The sequence below is a fragment of the Poromitra crassiceps genome, assembly GCF_964638095.1.
Source record: "Poromitra crassiceps genome assembly, chromosome: 2".
Classification (NCBI taxonomy): Eukaryota; Metazoa; Chordata; class Actinopteri; order Beryciformes; family Melamphaidae; genus Poromitra; species Poromitra crassiceps.
Window position 1 is genome coordinate 79,701,568 of NC_139624.1, and position 22,500 is coordinate 79,724,067.

The following is a 22,500-nucleotide window of genomic DNA, read 5'->3' on the forward strand; positions in this document are numbered from 1 at the left end:
GAGGAAGGAGAGGGAGAGAGAGAGAGAGAGAGAGAGAGAGAGAGATGGAGAGAGAGAGAGAGAGAGAGAGATGGAGAGAGAGAGAGAGAGAGAGAGAGAGATGGAGGATTAAAGTGTAGATGCAGTTTTTAGTCAAAAAAGAAAAGAAAAACAAAACTCCACTGCGATGGCAGTGAAACACTGCCACCACAATTAGTGAACAAGTCAATATGCATGCATAAAAATGTCCATTATCAAACATCAGTGTAACCACCAAACAGACTTCATAAGATTTTAGTGTCATAGATTTTTAATCATCCTACATTTAGCTGAGTAAAGAATAATACACATGAGCATAAAACAATAGATTGTACATTTCTAGATTGCATGGGAAAGCTAATGTTGCTCTCGAGAGTCATTCAGTGCTAAAAGTTATTATAGTTGAGGCAATACACTCGTGTATGGAATATAATGACCTTTCTTTCTGGGCGCATGGAGTATTTACACCATTCAGTGTGTAGTTAAAGAGGCATTTTTCATGTTCTCCAGGCTCTTGTCTCATTGTCATGAAAACATTTCTCCACTGGCATTTCAGCAGATGGCTTGGAGCATGTACATGTAATTAAACCAGTAGTTTGACAACATTTTGCAGCAGCTTGGTAGTGGTGCAACTAAATTCAAATTCAGAAAGCGTTTTTTTTTACAAGTTTTTTAAGCGCTGCAACAGCTTCTATGAGTGACTTTGTGTGTAGGAGGAGCACGAGAGTTCACCTGAGTGTTCACCTTGAAGGGGTTAGGGTTGGGGGAGAGATAGTCCATTATAGAGATGTGTCACCGCAGGCTCCACCAATTCTAACAAATGGTACTAGCAGCTCAAGTCTCCTAAATGGTCACGTGGTCACCTCTCCCCTGAAGTGTTGTGAGAGGACTGTGCCTGGTGATGCGGGTTAGTGCTGACCTAGCAAGCTAACTTGAAATAGAGATTGTGAGTTCCCAAACTCCACACAAACCACACATATAAACACAAAGCTGCCCCTTTGTTAGCTCAATACAGTTGAAACTAAGATATTCCATTAAAAAATACATTTTCTAGACAGATTTAGCTACTACATCAACGAACTTCAGCTTTAGCTTTAGCTAATCGCTCCCTGCTAACATGAGTCCCTGTTGCCAAATCTCGCGAGAGTGTGTTGCTGAGACGGAGGCAGGTCTTGAACTATTTGAATTTTCTCCTGATCTGTCTGAAAAATGTCCTTTTAGTGTCAGAATGTTCACGTTCATGTTTGGGTCTGGATCGAGGCAACAAGGAAGAGGGTGTGTGTGTATTGAATGCATTAGCAATTGCTCAACTGTGATGTCACTCGAGCAACTGTGATCTTATCTTAGTCACAATTTGTGATGGAAGTAATATAATGTCAGTCGGGCAGTTGTGTGTGTGTGTGTTAAAACACACAGTTAGTGACGGACAAGCCCGTCTTTTATTGTCACACAGTCACACACCAACACATGCATGCGGCCACAAACACACTCATGCTGACGGTGGCCGGTGAAATTTGTCCTCTGCATTTGACCCATGCAGGCTTGTCCTTTCCTCCGGGGGGCAGGCCAGGAGCAGTGGTCGCTTTTTCTTTCCAGCGCCCGGGGACCAACTTCGGATGTTGTCGTCACTGGTCGGATGACGATCTTCTGCATGTTTTTAGTGGGGGGTTATGTACGGAGGAACCCCCTGGGGAGCACGGGGAGAACATGCAAACTCCACACAGAAAGGCCCTTTCGACGAGATAACCCACCTGGGCAGTAGGCACTGAAGATATGGGGGGGACACAACTCCAGCGCCCACAGCGTCCCAGGTGTGTGTTGAATGCATTTAAAAATGGACGTTAAAATGGAACGTTCAGGTTGACTGTGCGCCAAACTTTGGCAGGACGACTTCACTTTCTTAGAAGGCTCAGACTGTTTGGAGTGAGCACCAAGATCATGACAACTTTCTATAATGCTGTACTGGAAAGTCTTATTAAATACGGTATGGCTACATGGTTTAGCACTCTTACTGTCCAGCTCAAATCAAGAATTGTAAAAATAGTAAAAACAGCCATGAAAGTGATAGGTAAAAAAGAACATCTGTCTCTTCAGACCATCTTTGAGAAAAAGGTAATCAGTCTGACACAGAGTTCTGAAGGATCCATCACACATTCTATTTTCTGAATATGACTTGTTACCTTCTGGCAGACGTTACAGAGCTAGTTACCTTCTGGCAGACGTTACAGAGCTAGTTACTTTCTGGCAGACGTTACAGAGCTAGTTACCTTCTGGCAGACGTTACAGAGCTAGTTACCTTCTGGCAGACGTTACAGAGCTAGTTACCTTCTGGCAGACGTTACAGAGCTAGTCACCTTCTGGCAGACGTTACAGAGCTAGTCACCTTCTGGCAGACGTTACAGAGCTAGTTACCTTCTGGCAGACGTTACAGAGCTAGTTACCTTCTGGCAGATGTTACAGAGCTAGTCACCTTCTGGCAGACGTTACAGAGCTAGTCACCTTCTGGCAGACGTTACAGAGCTAGTCACCTTCTGGCAGACGTTACAGAGCTAGTTACCTTCTGGCAGACGTTACAGAGCTAGTTACCTTCTGGCAGACGTTACAGAGCTAGTTACCTTCTGGCAGACGTTACAGAGCTAGTCACCTTCTGGCAGACGTTACAGAGCTAGTCACCTTCTGGCAGACGTTACAGAGCTAGTCACCTTCTGGCAGATGTTACAGAGCTAGTTATCTTCTGGCAGACGTTACAGAGCTAGTCACCTTCTGGCAGACGTTACAGAGCTAGTCACCTTCTGGCAGATGTTACAGAGCTAGTCACCTTCTGGCAGACGTTACAGAGCTAGTCACCTTCTGGCAGACGTTACAGAGCTAGCTAGTTACCTTCTGGCAGACGCTACAGAGCTAGTTACCTTCTGGCAGACGTTACAGAGCTAGTTACCTTCTGGCAGACGTTACAGAGCTAGTTACCTTCTGGCAGACGTTACAGAGCTAGTCACCTTCTGGCAGACGTTACAGAGCTAGTCACCTTCTGGCAGACGTTACAGAGCTAGTCACCTTCTGGCAGACGTTACAGAGCTAGTTACCTTCTGGCAGATGCTACAGAGCTAGTTATCTTCTGGCAGACGTTACAGAGCTAGTCACCTTCTGGCAGACGCTACAGAGCTAGTCGATGCAAGAGTAACCGCTTTAAGCTCTCCTTCCTCCCAACTTCTATTGCACTATTCAACAAACAACCGGCCCTACCTACCTCAGGGTTGTAGCATCCCATAGGATGATTGGTGGAGGTTCTCTATGAAAGGAGGTATTGTAGCTTCATGCTCTTGTTAAGTTCTTGCTATGCTCTTTTATTTGATTTGATTTTATTATGTTATGGTTTTTATACATTTATTGTTCTAAATTCTTTACTATTCTACGTCATGAGATAATAATGTACGCAATCTTTTTATAGCGTATGTCACAGATATGTATTGTCAGATACCCCCTGGTTAGTTGTGTCATGTGACTTTTGACTGAGCACCGGGTTAAACAGGAAGTGGGAGTGGCTTAGAGATAGTTATATGACGTGGCATTTCAGGTGCGCAGGCCCTCTCTTAGCTGGTGATTCTCTGTTGCCCCATTTCTCTAGTCGTTTTCCCTCTGTTTTCACGTATGGGTGTGACTGTGTGTTTGAGATACTTTTGTAATAGCGTCCCTAACCTACTGACGGGAAGCTGCTTGAAGCTCGCTTCCATACCTAAGCTTGGGCTGTCCCGTGAAACCATCAGAGCTCTACAGCCTGCTATCCGAGGCCTACTCCTGGGTTTCAGGTAAGCCAACTCCGTTTATTGACTTCCCGACCCTGTTACACGTATGTGGACTACACTTTTGTATCTGATTGAGTGTGATTTCTATTATTTTACTTGGCTTATGGGAGTGGTGACATGGAGGTGAGTGAGAAAACGCAACTGAATAATTACATCACAACAGTCTAATCTTAATGTTCCTCTAATCTGGCTTCAAGTAGCCAAAAAAAAAAAATTGGGGGGGGGGGGGGGGCGTTGGGTTGTGGCTTGTGTTGGCATGCGGCACCCACTGGCAAAAACATAAATCGGCGCCTATGTAGTTAACTACTACAAACTACCAATTACCGTACTGTATTTTCAGTTCTAAAAGTAAAGCAGGGAATTGCATTTTGATGCATTTATTCATTTGCTGGCTGCTTCTCAAGTCTTGTTTCAACCTCCTTTGACCCTCTCTGCTTTCATCCTGCCATCTCTTTTGACCCTCTCTGCTTTCCCTCCTTGCATGTTTCTTTCATCCTTAGCTCCAAATGCACAGACTGTGTCCAGCCCCACTGTAAAAAGCTAACTGCCTAACAAATGGTGGTACTGTATGGTGGTGTTTTCATCAGGATTGTGTGTATATAACCATGTATATAACTACAGTACTTGACTTGACATAAGTTACAGTACCAACACTACATGTCTCTTGTTCTCTCGAGGCTGTCTTTGACTTTGCTGCAGTTCAACTTCTTCCAATGTGCAATAGCTTGCTAAAGCTATAGCTGTACTTTCAGAATAGCTTCCCAGCACTGATGGCTCGTATGCATTGTTAGCCGTCAATCAGACGGCTCATTAGCCTGGCATTGCCATGCAATGAGAAATTGAAACAATGTTAATAAGCCTATTTGGTGGGAGCTAGAGGACAACTGCAGGAACTTTTCCCCACACAATGAGACATCTGCCTGGTGAGCAATAATGACTTGGGGGGGGGAAACAACCAAAAATCTGTTTTTAGAGTGAGATGGGAAATTGGATGCGGATTTGCTCGGGGACGTAAGCAGCCAGCAGGGGGCACAGTAGCTGTCGGCTTACCTTCCCGTCGCGTTGGGAGGGGAGTATTGGTGATATATCAAGGTGTTAATGTGAGTCTAGGGGCCTCGTTTCGCCGGCTGTAAAAACACTGAGACAGAAGGTCTGGGAGAGATCCATCTCATCTGTCATTAGGACCAAGGTGTGTGTACACAGAAGCACACACACACACACACAGACCATAAATGTGTACTCCGGTGTATGTGTGATAAATCAAGGGGCATGGGGAATCAATATGTGGCCATTTGATGACTGGGACTTTAACACAGGCCAATGAGCCTGGACTTAGAAAGGGAATTAGCCTTTAAAACTATGTCTGGTTGGGAACACACACACACACACACACACACACACACACACACACACACACACACACACACACACACACACACACACACACACACACACACACACTCTGCACACATACAGTATACTGTATACACACCTCTTATGGGGATATATACACATACACACTTACATTCAGCCACACATACTTTAAACACACACTATAAACCAACATCATTGTAACTTGTAAATTCTTTCTTTACATACCAATACTATCTGTGTCTATGTCATGCTGTGTGACATATGTTGTCAAGGAACTTGTTTTAATAAATGTATATAAAAAACTACCACCAGCTGATCCAATTTAAAGTCGCTCACCCTCTTCACTACTCCAAGCATAAACTACACAGGATCTTCCCTTCTGTCTCGCCACTGTGTGACAGGTTTCAGGTGTCAGAAGGCACTCTATCTCATGCCTTCTGGTTCTGCCCTTCATTAACAGGATTTTGGGACAAAATATTTGATTGGTACTCTAAGGCCTACAAAATAACCCTACAGCCGGAGGCAGAACTCGCCATCTTCGGCTGCTCGGAGTCCAGCTGTGCAACAGTCTCTGACACTGGGGACAACTGTCGCCAAAAGACTAATTCTGAAGGAATGGAAGTCCTCCTCTTCACCTTCTTTTCAGGTGTGGCTGATGGACATGATCTCTGTTATACTGATGGAGAGACTCAGGTCCTTCCGAACCGTTCCTGTGTCTGAGCTTGTTTGTCTTGTTCGTGTATTGTGCTATGAAAATAATTAAATAAAATGAAAAAAACTACATCACACATACATACTAAATTGGTGAGGATTACTTTTCCCCCCCAATATGCTTGAGAAGAGTGAACGTTGTGTGTGTGTGTGTGTGTGTGTGTGTGCGCGCACACACACGCGCGCGCATGTTCGTGTGTAAGTGTGTGTGTGTGTGTCGACGTCTGCTCAGGCTGAGTGTCTCATCGTCATGTGACCGACAAACTTGCTCTTTAGTGATGGCATTTACTTGACCTTCACAACCCTCTTTTCTCTCTCTCGCCCCCGCCTCCTTCCTGAGCCTGCCCAGCAAAGGCATGGTGAACCTTTTGGATGATGTAACCACAGTAACATTATTTTCCCTACCTCCAAAATACTCCAAAATCAGGTTAACAAAAATCCTTTGCCAGCCAGCCAGTGGAAAACTCAAGTTTCAAACTCTGCCACACAATGCCCCCGAGGCTAAAGGCTGTGTGAGCGCTGCTACTGATGCCCCACATTTGACAAAGATCCAAAGAATTAGGGCGTTTCCACATTAGGAACGACTGCTTGAAGAAGAAGAAGAAGAAGAAGAAGAAGAAGAAGAAGAAGAAGAAGAAGAAGAAGAAATCCTATGGTTTGGACTTTTGTCATCTACAAGAGGTAACGTAAATACAAGTTTGTGTAATGTTTTCTATACTGTGACGAACTTGAAATGTATAGTGTAAAAGTGAATTGTGTGAAAAGAGGGATGCCGACGACTAGTCGGTTAAACGTTTAAACGCCCACTCCCTCACTAGTCGGCATAAGAAATACTAGTCGGTTAAATTAATGATTAGATTATCATAATAATAAACAATGCGGGCAGGAGCTGTTGCGTCTTTTCCATCCACTACTGTATATAGCCCCCCTCCTCTAATGCAAGGATGTAAACAAACCAGACATGTGTTAGTGGGAGTGGAGCAGATTGGCTGTAACGTAGTGCAAAGGAGCGGAAGGGAGATGGCTTCTCATAAAACTAGGGATGTCAACGGTTAACCGTTAATCGATTAACCGTCGCTAACGTCGTTGTTCGGTTATTGCTGTCGGTCTATCAGTTAATATAAAAAAAAAAAAAAAAACTTTTTTTTTTTTTTTGACACGTTTTTTGAGTTTCCTTGCAGATTTTGCACAGTGTTTTGCATCATGCAACTATTTTGTTCAAATTTTGTTCAATTGTTGGCAGCAAATCGAAATAGGCTATATTTTGTTTAAGTTTTTATGCTGCAAAAGACAGTAGGCCTAATGTGAAAAAATCAAAAGAAATAACAGATTGTTGTTGTTGTAATGTTTACATAAACAGGAAATAAAGCTCTCAAAAATATATTTCCTTGTCATCCATATAAGAGCCAGAATGATTTTGGAATGATTACCTGATCAAAATGTGGCAATAAACTTATAAATTTCAGCAAAGCCAACAAAAAATAAAGGCATAATTCTAACACAAAAAGCATTAACATTTCAGCATCTAAATAGACACGCCTTGTTTGGGCATGAGCTCATTGAGTAAATAGACAAAAAAAAAAAATTTTTTTTTTTTAATATTAAAAAATTATGAATTAACCGATAGGTTAATCGATTATTAGCGTCGGTTAATCGAAAGTGAAATTAACCGAAAATTGACATCCCTACATAAAACCAGCGCAGTTTGCCAGTATTTTGATCCAGTCAATGAAAATATGGTTGTATGTAGGCTGTGTCAGATAAAACTGGCATATAGGCCTAACGTTAACCACTAGACCGACATTCAGCACAGGCATGTGAACGCAAGGACAATGCGGTCGCTCTGGCATTGCTAACGCGTTAGCCACACAAGATAACGCTCATATGGCAATGAATGACTGCACAAGATGCTTCCACTCAATTTTGTTGAATGCAAAGGCTTCTAAAAGTTAAATGGACTAGCCTGAATACACGGCACAGGGGTGAGTTGTTGATGTTTTCTGATGAGCAATGTTCATAAACAGCGCAAAATGTTGTGAATATTGACAATTATGACGAACGTAATTAACTGTTTCAAATGACTCTTGACGTTTTAACCTTATAGATTAAATTGCGCTCAGTTTCGGCTGTTTTCTGAGTGTTTTCTTACTTATAGACTAGTCGACATTAAAATTTCCATTTAAACGTTGGGAAAATTAGTCGCCGCCAGCATCCCTAGCTGCTAATAGCGAGTATAGCCGTCAGATACGGTATGAAAGCAAAGCTAATGCTAACGGCAACACAACTCGCTTTTACACTGTAACATTTAAGTTTGTCACAGTATAGAAAACAATACATACATTTACATTTAGATCTTGTAGGTCACAAACGCCCAAACCATAGGATAACTGATCGTCACACTGTCAAGAAATAGCAGTCCACTTTTGTGTTTTGGTACAGTTTGCATTCCTTCCCCGGGCACGCCTGAACCGTTCCAGAGACCACGGTACAGAACGCAATGTTCACACAATCACACTGATCAAATGAACCGGACTTTTGGGGTCAGAGTTGGGTCAAGTGTGCTCGGAAAACGGCCCGGGTCCCCGATGTGAAAAGACCCTTAGGCAGGCGGAGAGAGGGAGCGAGAGTGTGAAAAAGAGCAAGAGAGCTGGGGAGTTCAAACGAGTCAGAGAAAGAGGAGGGAGGGAGGACCCAGAGGGCGACGGAGGGAGCTGCAGCAAACAGAGGGTGTAGGGGGCAATGGAGTGGAGTCACCCCCATCAGAGGCAAAGCCTGGTCTTTTCTGTACTTTAAATTGTGTCTGTGGTCTGTCCGTCGTGTTGGAACCTCTCATTAGTAGCCGGGGCCTCAGGCTAACACGACCAGTGTCGGCATGCACTCGCCGCGGGACTTGACTAGGGCTATCCACAGGGAGGGAGAGAGAGAGAGAGAGCACACACAGGGAAACAGCAAAAGGAAGAGAGAGAAAAACACCAAAAATGGCCAGTCAAGTTATGATTTTAGCCTGTCCTGTGACCACTCAATAGGGGTGTCCTTGGAAAACAGGCTGAGAGGGAGGGTGACAGAAAAAGAGTGAGGGCAAGAAAGAGAGTCCACCCCCACACACACCCGCTAAAAAGCAGATGGGCAAATTATAATTTTGCACCCTACTGACTCATTTATTTTTCCCATCCGTTCACTTTGCATTCAGCTTCCTCGCACCTCTTTATGCATTCCGGCTCCACCTTCACTCAATCTTTCCTTTGGCCCTCCCTCCCTCCCTCTCTCCCCTCCCTCCCTCCCTCCCTCCCCTCCCTCCCTCTCCCCTCCCCCTCTCTCCCTCCCCTCCTGTGTTAAGTAAATGGAGTGCTGCTGAATTTATCATTTGCTCTGGTAATGGTGTGTTCTGTCTGATGACTTGACCTTTGGGGCCAATATTGGCTGGCAAAGAGCAGTGTGTGTGTGTGTGTGTGTGTGTGTGTGTGTGTGTGTGTGTGTGTGTGTGTGTGTGTGTGTGTGTGTAATGATGCCCTTGTGAGAGTTTTAGACCATTGGAGTGAGGACACTGTTTGCAAAGTGAGGTCATTTGGGATTGCCTGTACTTCTTCAATGAGCTAGTTTAGGGTGAGGATTTGGGTTTAGGGTTAAGATTATAATTAGCATTAGGTTAAGGGCATGTAGTGGTTAGGGTCAAGGTTATGGAATAAATGTAGTCAACGGAAGGTCTTCACATACAGTGAAGGCTTTTGCACACCAAGTCTGTATTTTTTGTCTGAAATTGACGCACATTTTAAAATAAGTACAACCTCATGTTGTGTCATTCACGTTTAAACCCTGACTCTGAAAATTTTCGGCACAGGTTTGATTTTCTGCGTTTTTCACATCAGTCAATACATCAGTCAATACTCTTTTGCGAGCACCGTCTGTGTTTTCAGATGACGGATGAAAAAACGCATATGAAAAAAAAGGACTGTGTGGGCAAAAGACCTGAAGACGTGTGTGTATGAGTCCGAGTATGTGTGTGTCTTTTATGGGTACATGGAGGCAGATTCACTGCACTGTTGATGACATATAAAACAAATCATAAAATGTGCCACCTGCGTGTGCCCCCCCCCCCACACACACACACACCTACTGTAATACTCTGACGGTGTGAAATTGTGTTTGGGAGGGGAAAAGGGCGGGCTCGTCTTTGTATACTCCCGCTTCAGCGCAGAGTAAACAAATGGCGGCCGCGCTCCTGCTGGCAGATTAGCGACGGGACAGGAAACTCTATTAGTCATTTGACACGGCGATACCTCTGCAATTAGCCAGCCGGCTAAGAGTCAGCTAGCTTAGAGCAGACACCCCCCCCCCCCCCACACACACACACACACACAAACACACACACAAACACACACACACACACACACACACACACACACACACACACACACACAGACACACACACACACTGCATGCACAAGAGATGGAGGGAAGGGAGGGAGGCAGAGAGATGGGGAGAGAAAAAGTGGGGAGGGATCTAATCCCCCAAGCTCTCCATGTCCGTCCCCCCTTCCTGTTCTTTCATCTCTGCTGCCGTTCCTCTTCCTCTCCATCCTACTCTGTCTCCCTCACTCCTTTCCATCGCTCCAATGCACTTCTCTCTTTCTTTACTTCCTTTTCAGTCTCTTCCTCCATCAACACACTCTCTCTCTCTCTCTCTCTCTCTCTCTCAGTTTGCGTCCATCTATCTCCTTTTCTTTCCTCTCTCTCTCCGTAATGCTCTCTCCATCTCTCCCCCCTCTCTCTCTCTCCTCATTGTGGTTGCAGTAGTGTGTATGTGATCAGAGCTGAGGACATGTCCTTTCTCTCGACACGCTTCAGCGCTCAGCACGATTACACAAAACCCCTCGGTACAGTCCCTATCTCAGACACACACACACACGCGCGCACACACACACACACACACACACACACACACACGCACACACACACGCACACGCACACACACACACGCCCACAGACATAAACACAAATTCACACAGCTTTCCAAATATGCAAGTGGCTGACATTGGACTAAACATGTATGTCTGTAACACATCTCGTTTTAATGGTATAATAACGCCATACAACAATACACACTCACACAAACATGCATGGACACAACACACATGCACACCGTCACTCACACACACACACACACACACACACACACACACACACACACACTTCTTGGATACACACACACACACACACACACACACTTCTTGGATGTGGAGCAGAGTGAGGATTAGTCTTTCTCTATGTTTATCCCTGGGAGAACCTCCTGGCCAACACACAACTCTTGATGTCCCTGAGCTAGTAGCTCTGGAAGACAACACACACACACACACACACACACACACACGCACGCACACACACACACACACACACACACACATTCTCCTCTGCACTTGGAGAAGAAATGTATGGTAAAGTTTTTGCCAGCGTGGGAGTTTGTTTCTATGAGTCAAGGTGCCATGTCTTTCTCCAGCATGCCACTTAGACACAGACGTTTGTCTCTATGAATCAAGGTGCCATGTCTTTCTCCAGCATGCCACTTAGACACAGACGTTTGTCTCTATGAATCAAGGTGCCATGTCTTTCTCCAGCATGCCACTTAGACACAGACGTTTGTCTCTGAGTCAAGGTGCCATGTCTTTCTCCAGCATGCCACTTAGACACAGACGTTTGTCTCTGAGTCAAGGTGCCATGTCTTTCTCCAGCATGCCACTTAGACACAGACGTTTGTCTCTGAGTCAAGGTGCCATGTCTTTCTCCAGCATGCCACTTAGACACAGACGTTTGTCTCTATGAGTCAAGGTGCCATGTCTTTCTCCAGCATGCCACTTAGACACAGACGTTTGTCTCTATGAATCAAGGTGCCATGTCTTTCTCCAGCATGCCACTTAGACACAGACGTTTGTCTCTATGAATCAAGGTGCCATGTCTTTCTCCAGCATGCCACTTAGACACAGACGTTTGTCTCTGAGTCAAGGTGCCATGTCTTTCTCCAGCATGCCACTTAGACACAGACGTTTGTCTCTATGAGTCAAGATGCCATGTCTTTCTCCAGCATGCCACTTAGACACAGACGTTTGTCTCTATGAGTCAAGGTGCCATGTCTTTCTCCAGCATGCCACTTAGACACAGACGTTTGTCTCTATGAGTCAAGGTGCCATGTCTTTCTCCAGCATGCCACTTGGACACAGACGTTTGTCTCTATGAGTCAAGGTGCCATGTCTTTCTCCAGCATATGCCACTTAGACACAGATGTTTGTCTCTGAGTCAAGGTGCCATGTCTTTCTCCAGCATGCCACTTAGACACAGACGTTTGTCTCTATGAGTCAAGGTGCCATGTCTTTCTCCAGCATATGCCACTTAGACACAGATGTTTGTCTCTGAGTCAAGGTGCCATGTCTTTCTCCAGCATGCCACTTAGACACAGACGTTTGTCTCTATGAGTCAAGGTGCCATGTCTTTCTCCAGCATGCCACTTAGACACAGACGTTTGTCTCTATGAGTCAAGGTGCCATGTCTTTCTCCAGCATGCCACTTAGACACAGCAGGGGCTCTGGGCCACCGGCTGCGGCTAAACAGCCATGCTGCGGAAGGATAATACTGAAAGTCGTGCTCTGAAAAAGATGCTCTTTCCAATTGAAGTGTACTGACTTTTTATTAGGCACACCATCATTGCCTGTGGTGAATGAAACTGGAGAAAATAAACCTGATAATTTAGCAAGGTTGCTGCTCTTGCTCGCTCGTTAGAAGTGACAGCTAAATTGTCTGAAATATAAATAGCAAAATGTACTTTTTATTGCTAACAAAATGTTTTATAGTCTCTTAAATGTGCTACAGATGTTACCTGTTTCAAAGTACCCTATTGTCGCCGCCTGTCTCGCCAGTAAGTGATTTTCTTCAGCTGCTAGTTCAGTGAGTTTTGGTCGATAAGGCTAATATCATTGTAATCTTTGGATTCTCAGTTTTCATTTGACATCTTGTTGGAGTCTTACTGGTGCAAACAAACAGAAAAAACAACAACAAGCATACTTTGGTGGCAATGGGCTATTTGGAAGCAGGTAACATCTGTATGTGTAGAAGTGTAATGTGTCAGTAAATCATGAGCACATTAGCTGTAATACTGTGGGAATGTCCCCATCGTCTGGCCTCTACATTTCATTTTGTATTGTGTGACACAGGGCCCACTTGAAAATCTCTAAACTTTTCCCAGCTGACCTCCGACCCCATAAGAAAATACAGAGGCCAAATAATGCGTTCTCAGAGGACTTTTTTTTATTTTCCACAGTCACTTGCTGTTGCAGCATTTTCAGTGTTACAGTTTTCAAAGAGCTGTCCATGAGCAAGGGGTTTTTAAAGGGATAGTTCAGATTTTTTGATGTGGGGTTGTATGAGGTACTTGCCATCAGTCAGTGTACTACATGCAGTAGAATGCAGCCGGCGTGGCCCCAGTTTGGAGAAATGGAGATTGGAGACCGTACGCATCAGGCAAGTAGAGCTGTCTGCTGAGTGTGAACAGGGTCACAAGCAAAAACATTCAAAGAAAACGACAGGAAAAGAAACACGAAATGCTTCCATACTGCTCACCTGGCATAACCCAAGTCTCCACAAGCCCTGAGATGCCAAGTTGCCTTGAAAACACATAATTTACACCCTGTTTTTTTATGAAATCTGCACTGTAGCCAGGTGCATGAGGAATAAACGTTTTTGCTCGTGACCCTGTTCACACTCAGCAGACAGCTCTACTTGCCTGACGCGGCCGGTGTCCATTTCTCTAAACTGGGACCGCGCCAGCTGCATTCTACTGCATGTAGTACACTGACTGACGGCAGGTACCTCATACAATCCCACATCATAAAATCATAACTATCCCTTTAAATGTGTTTAATGTAAAAAAAAAAATGACACATTTGTGTAATGAATTGGCGGCCCACTCGCAATACCTGCCCAGAGTTTGGGAATCACTGCTTTAAGGTACACAACAGCAAGTGGGCCTCTCTTTTCTACAGTAGCACAAATGGAACCAACCCCTACAGAGTTTCTGGCAATATCTGATGCCAAAAACCTCCAACATGTTTATCCTCTTATAGTAAGTCAAGCGAAAGAGAGGGGGAAACATGCAAAGTGATGCCAGGGAGGAGGAGAGGGACAAGTAACAACACCTTTGCAACAGGGCTAGCAACAGGGTTTATGGGAAATGTAGTCTTGCTTTTAAGAAACACAAGCACTAACAATAGAGACACTGCGTAACGCGTCATCATTCAGAAGCCACGCCCAAGATGGGGGAAAAGAGAAACCCCCCCTCCAATCCTGGCGTTCTCCTATGTCGCGTGCATGGTTGCGTGTTGCACAAAAAGATCGTATATACGGAAGATGAACACTCCAACTTACTTCCTTGACAGCTAGATCTTCCTTTTCTTTCCAATTCTCAATGGCTTCCTTGTTTTGCTCAGGAGTACAAAAAAACTTTAACTGGCGATTTTTTACATTTGTTGTCTGCGCAGCCCACCACACAACAGCTTTTAGCTATGTTTAATTCAAGGAAAATGACGGTGTGTGGAAATGAACGGACCTTTTCCCCCGTGATGGGCGTGGCCTATTTCATGCAGTGTCTCTATACCACTTACCAATCGTCCTTGTTTTTGATAAGATACCAAGGTATCACAAGTAATTTGACAATGACATCTTAGTTCAAATTGGCTAAGTGGACGGGCGGCAGTGTCTGTGGCAGTGGTGTCTGTCAAGGTTGTAATGTCATCAGTGATGTCAACAGTGATGTCACTTGAGCAATTGTGATGTCATCAGTGATGTCACTTGAGCAATTGTGATGTCATCGGTAATGTCACTTGAGCAACTGTGATGTAGTATGGCGCACAGTTGCATGATGGCGCCTAGGTGGGTGGGCGGTGTCTGTCACGATTTTGACCATAACTGCAGCCATGGCACATCATCTCCAGAGTCTCCACCCTAGGAATCAAGATGAGGTAGCTAGTTTCTGCAATGATATAATTTATATAGTATCAATAAGGAAAACATACATTAAATCCATGAGAAGCAAAGGGGAGGGGGATGAAAAAAATACATTTGATAGTTTTTCCCCTCATAGGCAAAATGTGTATGCAGCTATATAAAGATGTTTAATGAACAGTTCATCTGTTGTTTTTTTATGTAGATATTCATGATTGTGCTGTTGTCAAATCTATCTCTGAGAACAAAAACAAGTCAATGCTTCTTTCTGCAGTTATGAATTAATTACCGCTGATAATATGCTAATGATAACCTGTGATAGGATGGGACACAAGATGTGTGTGTGTGTCTGTCTGTAGTGCATGTGTTTTGCTGTGTGTGTGTGTATGTGTGTGTGTGTGTATGTGTGTGTGTGTGTGTGTGTGTGTGTGTGTGTGTGTGTGTGCGTGTGCGTGCGCGCAGGCGCGTGCGTGTGACTAGTGTTTGTGCTGATGTGTGTGTTTATTGCTGTGCTTGCATTTGTGTGTACATGTGTACCTGTGTGGGTCTGTGTACCTTTATGTGTGTGTGTGTGTGTGTGTGTGTGTGTGTGTGTGTGTGTGTGTGTGTGTGTGTGTGTGTGTGTGTGTGTGTGTGTGAAAGAGAGAGACACCAGGTTAGCTAAAACCTACATTTAGCAATACCATATGTTTTGGCAGGGGAAAGCATTAGTGCTGATCTTTAGAATAAGTCAGGCGCTTTGAGCTGGTAATTAAAGCTTTCCAAGGCCTCAGCAAAAACTGTCTAAATACTGTACGATTTTAACCCATATCTGACCACCCATGTCCACTGCAACGTCTTTACCGGATCTGCCCACCCATGTCCCCTGCAACGTCTTTAACCCATATCTGACCACCCATGTCCACTGAGACGTCTTTAACCAATATCTGACCACCCATGTCCACTGCAACGTCTTTAACCCATATCTGACCACCCATGTCCACTGAGACGTCTTTAACCAATATCTGACCACCCATGTCCACTGCAACGTCTTTACCGGATCTGCCCACCCATGTCCCCTGCAACGTCTTTAACCCATATCTGACCACCCATGTCCCCTGCAACGTCTTTAACCCATATCTGACCACCCATGTCCACTGAGACGTCTTTAACCAATATCTGACCACCCATGTCCCCTGCAACGTCTTTAACCCATATCTGACCACCCATGTCCACTGAGACGTCTTTAACCAATATCTGACCACTCATGTCCACTGCAACGTCTTTAACCCATATCTGACCACCCATGTCCCCTGCAACGTCTTTAACCCATATCTGACCACCACCCATGTCCACTGAGACGTCTTTAACCCATATCTGACCACCCATGTCCACTGAGACGTCTTTAACCCATATCTGACCACCCATGTCCACTGAGACGTCAACTTTTGTGGTGGCAACTTTTCACTTTGTAAGTTGCAGTCCATTAAGTTCCATAGTGCAGTGGAGTGGCAATATGTGTCAAAACAGTCAATACGTTGCAAAACTGCCATTCAATCCACAAACTGCTGTGAGAGTAGTGAACTGGAATTGCACATTTGAGATATATACTGTATATATATATATATACTGTATATATATATATATATATATATACACACACACACACACACACACACACACACACACACACACATAATGTAATCTTTATTTAAGTAGATTTAAGTAGATATTCCCATTGAGAGTAATAATCTCTTTTTCAACAGAGACGTGACTGAGAAAGCAGCAACATGACAAGCATAAAAGCTGCATACAAACAACATAAACTACAGTGGGGGTAAAAATCATGTTACATGATTGATTGATTGATTTTCTTTATTTAAGTGTCATGCTTCGAATGAAGCCCAGCCCACATGGGCTTACAGGACACTTTTACTGTTCATCATTTAAACAAACAATGATCAAAACATAAAACCAACAGAAACACCCAGAATACATACAGTAAAGTTGTACAGCATGAAAACCACCACCTGAACCTACTTAAAGAGCTGTGCTTGCCTTCTATTCCAGGCCCTAGAGATAAAGTTAGCAGTCTAAATACCTCAGTCTTAAACAACCACTCCAACTTCTGGCCATCATCTGCCCAGAAGAGCTCAGGTCTTTGCTTTTGCATTTCGTCAAATAAGGAAATCCTCAAATCATCATATAAAGTACAATAAAACATGAAATGAAACTCATTTTCAACATCCTTTAGATCACAGACATTGCATATCCTGTTCTCTTCTGGTATAGCTGTGAACCGCCCTACTTCAATGGCAAGAGGCAGGATACCAATTCTCAGCTGAGCACATAAAGACCTCTGGTTTCTGGTTAGAAAGGAAGTGACATAGGGCTCAGGACCAAAACGCTGCTTCATCTGAACATATGATCTATGTCGTTTGCCCATCCCTCTCTGTAATTAAGAGATAACTTTTGTTTCAACATATTAACGTTACAGCAAAGCATGTTGTGAAAAATATATGCCAGGTCTGCCTCTCTAAGAGTAGAACAAATTTCCTTTATCCAGGGGTGACTGTGAGCCTTGTCCCAGTTGAAGACCTTCTTTGTTAACCTACTCTCTGGCATATTAATGAAGCGGTTCCATAGCCGTATCATTTCTCCCTTTAGTCTAATCTCCACCGGTTCCCAACCCATATCACCCTGTATGGCAAGAATAGGGGCAAATGCATGTACCCCAAGGAAGCATCTTATGGCTCTATTCTGGATGGAATTTACTTTTTTGGCATCCTTGCAACCCCATACTCCAGCTGCATAACTAAAAATGGGACAAACACATGCTTCATAGAGCTGTGAGTATGTGGAATAGCCAATGTCTTTACAGAATTTCACTTTACCTATTATTGAGCCAACAGCTCTTCCTGCAGAGTCTGCCAAAATTCCAATCCCGGAATCATAGGACATAAATTCATCCAGAGTAAAGCCCAAGTATTTATAAAAATCTGTATATTCCAGAGGCAGTGTTCCAAATAAGAAATTCTGCAGAGATCTTACAATACCCTTTTTTCTGAAGTGCATGATCTGAGTTTTACTCTGGTTGATCATAAGCCTCCATTTAGAGCACCAAAGATTAACAATATTCAACATCTTCTGCAGGGTGTTTCCTGACTCTGCCAGGAGGATTATATCGTCCGCATAAAGTAAACATCCTGAAACAACATCATCCAATTGTATCCCTAAACCAGAATTTTTTATCTCCAGGGCTAGATCGTTAACAAAAATGGCAAAGAGCGTGGGGGATAAAACATCTCCCTGCTTCATTCCAAAGGGCGTTGGGAACCAACAAGTAGTGTTACAAGTAGAAATTCAAGACTCACACTTCCTGAGAGCTCAAAAGGTAGTAAAAGTTCATCACTAGTCCCGCGGGAGCAGGGGCCAAGCTGAGATTGATCCTGGCTAAACAAACTGAATCTAAGCTGGCAACACAGACGGAGGGCTTCAGGGAAGAAGAAAGAAAGAACAGTGAGAGCCTGCAGGTGACTGACATACTGAGAGGTGGCTGGGGGGATGCTTCCACCAACCAGTCTATCATTCCTGTGGTGCTTGGGGGTTCCTACATCAAGTATATAACAGACACTAAACCGTAAAGAACTACTAAGACGAATCCCCACTCTCTCACAGCAAAGGGAAGACAGAACTTTTTTTTTTTACCACAAGAACACTACGTAAGACCTACATGTAAGTGAGACACCAGTGTTGAAACTTCAGGACAAGAGCCCGACCGATACTGGATTTTTGAGGCCGATGCCGATACCGATATTAGGGAGTAAAAAAATTCCGATACCAATAATATCGGCCGATATTATTATTATTATTTTTTTTTTATCAAATTTTTATCCCCATTAGTGCTATTTTTTTTTATTTATTTATGCTGGTTGCTGCTCCACCCTCTGCCGATCTGGGGAGAGCCGAAAACTGGCTCCATGCTTCCACATGGGCAGTTAGCCAGCCGCTTCTTTTCACCTGACAGGGAAAGCTTCACCGGTAGGACATAGCACGTGGGAGGATCACGCTATTCCAACGAGTTCCCCTCCCTCCGAACAGGCGCCCTTAACGACCAGAGGAGGCACCACATCAGCAACCCTCAAATATCAAAAACTTGACAAAGATATGAGTTGACATGAATTGAAATATGTAATGTAGGCAGGATATTTTACAGCTTATTAATAAACTCAATGCAATGAAACAGTAAACTTAACTGGGAATTTAATAATTATAAATAACTAGAAATACGAAAACACAATAGAACAAACGGCAATATCGGCGCACCATATCGGCCGATACGATATATCGGTAATCGGCCAATATCGGCCGATAATATTGGCGAACCGATATATCGGTCGGGCTCTATTCAGGACGGTGTGGTTAAATATGCTTTAGAAATCAAGTCTGTTCTGTATTGAGCAGCATTTAGTAATAGTAGTGGGAAGGAAGAAAGGAGAAGTTTCATTATTGTGAAAATCCAAGTTAAACCATAAACATCATCTAATCACATCTTGGCCTCGATTTTTCACAAACTCATGGTCATATTATAGTATGCAGATTCATTTAGAATCTAAATGAATCTGCATACTAATTTATACAGTAATACGATTTTCATGTACACATTTCTCACATTGTGTGATGTTATCTAAATTGTAGATAACATGACACAATGTGAGAACTCACTTCTGGGTTCTTGATCCATTAGAATACATGGACTGTTGGCATGCAGTGATGTATTAGCTGTATAGCTGCTGTACAGATATTACCTGTTTCAAAGTACCCTATTGCTGCCGCCTGTTGCAGGACTCGGTGTTTTCATTGGCTGCTAGTTGAGTGAGTTTTGCTCGTAGAGTGATAAGGCTAATGCCATTGGAATCTGTGGATTCTCAGCTTTCATTTGGACTGTATCTTTGTTACACAACATTATTCTCTGACATTTTATTAAAATAAAGCAGGTATTAGAGTATATATGCATGTATAATACACTATAGGCTTTGCTAACCTTACTATATATCTGATCAACTAAGGAGCCAAAGAGCTGAGACCATGTTCAAATAAACGGATTATACACTATCGTTATCATATGGATACATAATACATTGTGGGATTACATGCAAAACAATAAATCAGAAGCGCGCGCGTGTGCGCACGCACACGCACGCACGCACACACACACACACACACACACACACACACACACACACACACACACACACACACACACACACACACACAGGTTGTGGTTAGTGTTATGAACCACACTTGGATTGGACACCTGAGGACATGGCTCAGATGAAAGTGGGCTCTCTCTGTCTTTCTTTTCCCCTCAGCTGATCTGTCACTTCCTCTGTTTAACAGACACCCTGAACTTTCCACGCCTTCTGCTCAAAAGAGACAAGGTACTGTATGTCTCTCTCTCTTAATTTCTCTCTCTCTATTTACTCCTTCCTTCCTCTCTCTCTGTTGTAGTGTCTCTCCTCTCATCTCATCTCTATTCTCTCTGTGTTCTCTCTCTCTGTCAGCTCTCATTACAGAAGGCATACAACTGATTTAAAGGGAAAACTAGAATGGTAGATAATGCCTAATTTGCATATTTAAACATATACAATTTCAGAAAAATGGTTCACTAAGTTGCCAAGATGCAATGGCACGTTTCCAAAGTAGAGGGGGCACGGTGGCGCAGTGGTAGCGCTGTCGTTTCACAGCAAGAAGGTCCTGGGTTCGATTCCCGCCTGGGACGCTGTGGGTGCCGAGGGTGTGTCCCCATCCCCATGTCCTCAGTGCCTACTGCCTGAGTGGGCTCGTCAAAAGGGCCTTTCTGTGTGGAGTTTGCATGTTCTCCCCGTGCTCCCCTGGGGTTTCCTCCAGATAGGAACCCCCCACTAAAAACATGAAAAACTAGAACGACCATACCGCGGATTTATGCCTCCGCCATTAGTTCATTCTTGAGTCCAAATTGCCATTTGAGGCAAATTGGAAGAAATTCCGTCAAGGCGCTCCTGAGATGTTGTGTTACAGAGCTTGGAAATTGGGTGTGTGAGGTCACAGTGACTTTGAACTCTGACCTTTAACGGTCAAAATCTAATCAGTTCATCCTTGAGTCCAAGTCGATGTTTGAGACAAATTTGATGAAATTCCGTCAAGGCGTTCCTCAGATATCGTGTTAATGAACATCGGACGTATGTACAGACGGACAACCCGGATCCATAATGCCTCGGGCCTGGCTATCGCCGGCGGAGGCATAAAAAGAAAGAGCAAAAGCTGAGACTCTCCATTTGCTCGGCCTTTTGGAGGGATGCAGTGTGAAGCGCTGTCCGTGGTGCTGAATGTTGTCAGTAGGAATTGACAGACATTTCTAAGGAGATAACTATCAAAGTGCTGATAGCCTCAAACATGAACGCCTGTCAAGTGTGTAAATCCCAATCCCCCCCCCCCCCCCCACACACACACACACACACACACACACACACACACACACACACACACACACACACACACACACACTCACACCCATACGGGAGGATCTGGAGCTCTGCCAGCTACATACTCTACTTCTATGTATAGTATATACATGTCTCTGGAAGATATATGTTTGAGTCCGCTCTGTGTCATGTGGTTATCTGGTTCTGTTGACGCCTGAGGAAATATGACCTTGTTTTCACCGTGTCTTGCTGCTTACTGCCCGTTTTTTTGTTTGGTAGAAGAATGTGTCTCAGTCTCCTCCACAGACTGGAGGCGGCCATATTAAACGACTTGACACTCCTTATCAGCGGCAACGGGTCACGATGGCTGCTAGATGCACTTGACAAGTAGCCTTGGCAGTGAATGTACCCATTCTCACTGTCCCAACCTGAACCGCAGCCCAGGTGCACGTCTGACGTGAAGCCGTTAAAGAGAAATAGTGTGACATCCATACGCTGCATTGCTGTGAGTCCCACCAGTCAATGCCATCGCTAAAGACCAAGACAGCTTTCAGCACATGAGTCAGCACGGAGCGAAGGAAGGCAACAATGTGAGAATAAAGGAGGGACAAAAGGCAGAAGTGAAAGAGGGAGGAACACAAAGATGGAATGTTGGGAGGAAGGAAGGAAGGAAGCAAGGGAGGAAGGGAGGGAGAGGCAGGAATGGAGGAAGGAAAGAAGGGAGGAATGGTGAGAGGAAGAGAGAAGGGAGGCTTGAAGGAAGGGAGGAAAGGTCAAGGAGTAAAAAGATGTGAGTGAATGTCAGAAGGGACAGAGAGAAAAGGAGGGGAAGGAGAGCTGGAGAGGGGAACATTGGATGGAGTCGGTGTGTGAAAGCATGGGAGCTAGAGGGACACGGCTCGTTACTTCACTGATGTGCACTGTCCACTCAACTAGTGGACACTATGACAGACAGCTGGGATGGAGGGAGCAGGAGGTACATCATATGAGAGAGAGAGAGAGAGAGAGAGAGAGAGATTAAGAAAGACAGAGGGGAAATACAGAGGAAACAAAGAAGGGGGCAGAGGAAGGGATTCAGGTGAGAAATGTGAGCCGGAGGGAGGGAGAAAGGTCAGTGAGAACGGTGTATGACTTTGAAGCAGAGAGAGAGACAGAGAGAGACAGAG

General features: G+C 44.2%; 1 protein-coding gene across 1 annotated transcript in view; it reads right to left on the reverse strand.

Annotated features, from left to right (window-relative positions):
- The window catches only part of ctnnd2a (catenin (cadherin-associated protein), delta 2a), a gene marked incomplete at both ends in the record, with an annotated part of 506,376 nt that overhangs the window by 242,946 nt on the left and 240,930 nt on the right, over window positions 1-22,500 (reverse strand). The window lies entirely within an intron of this gene.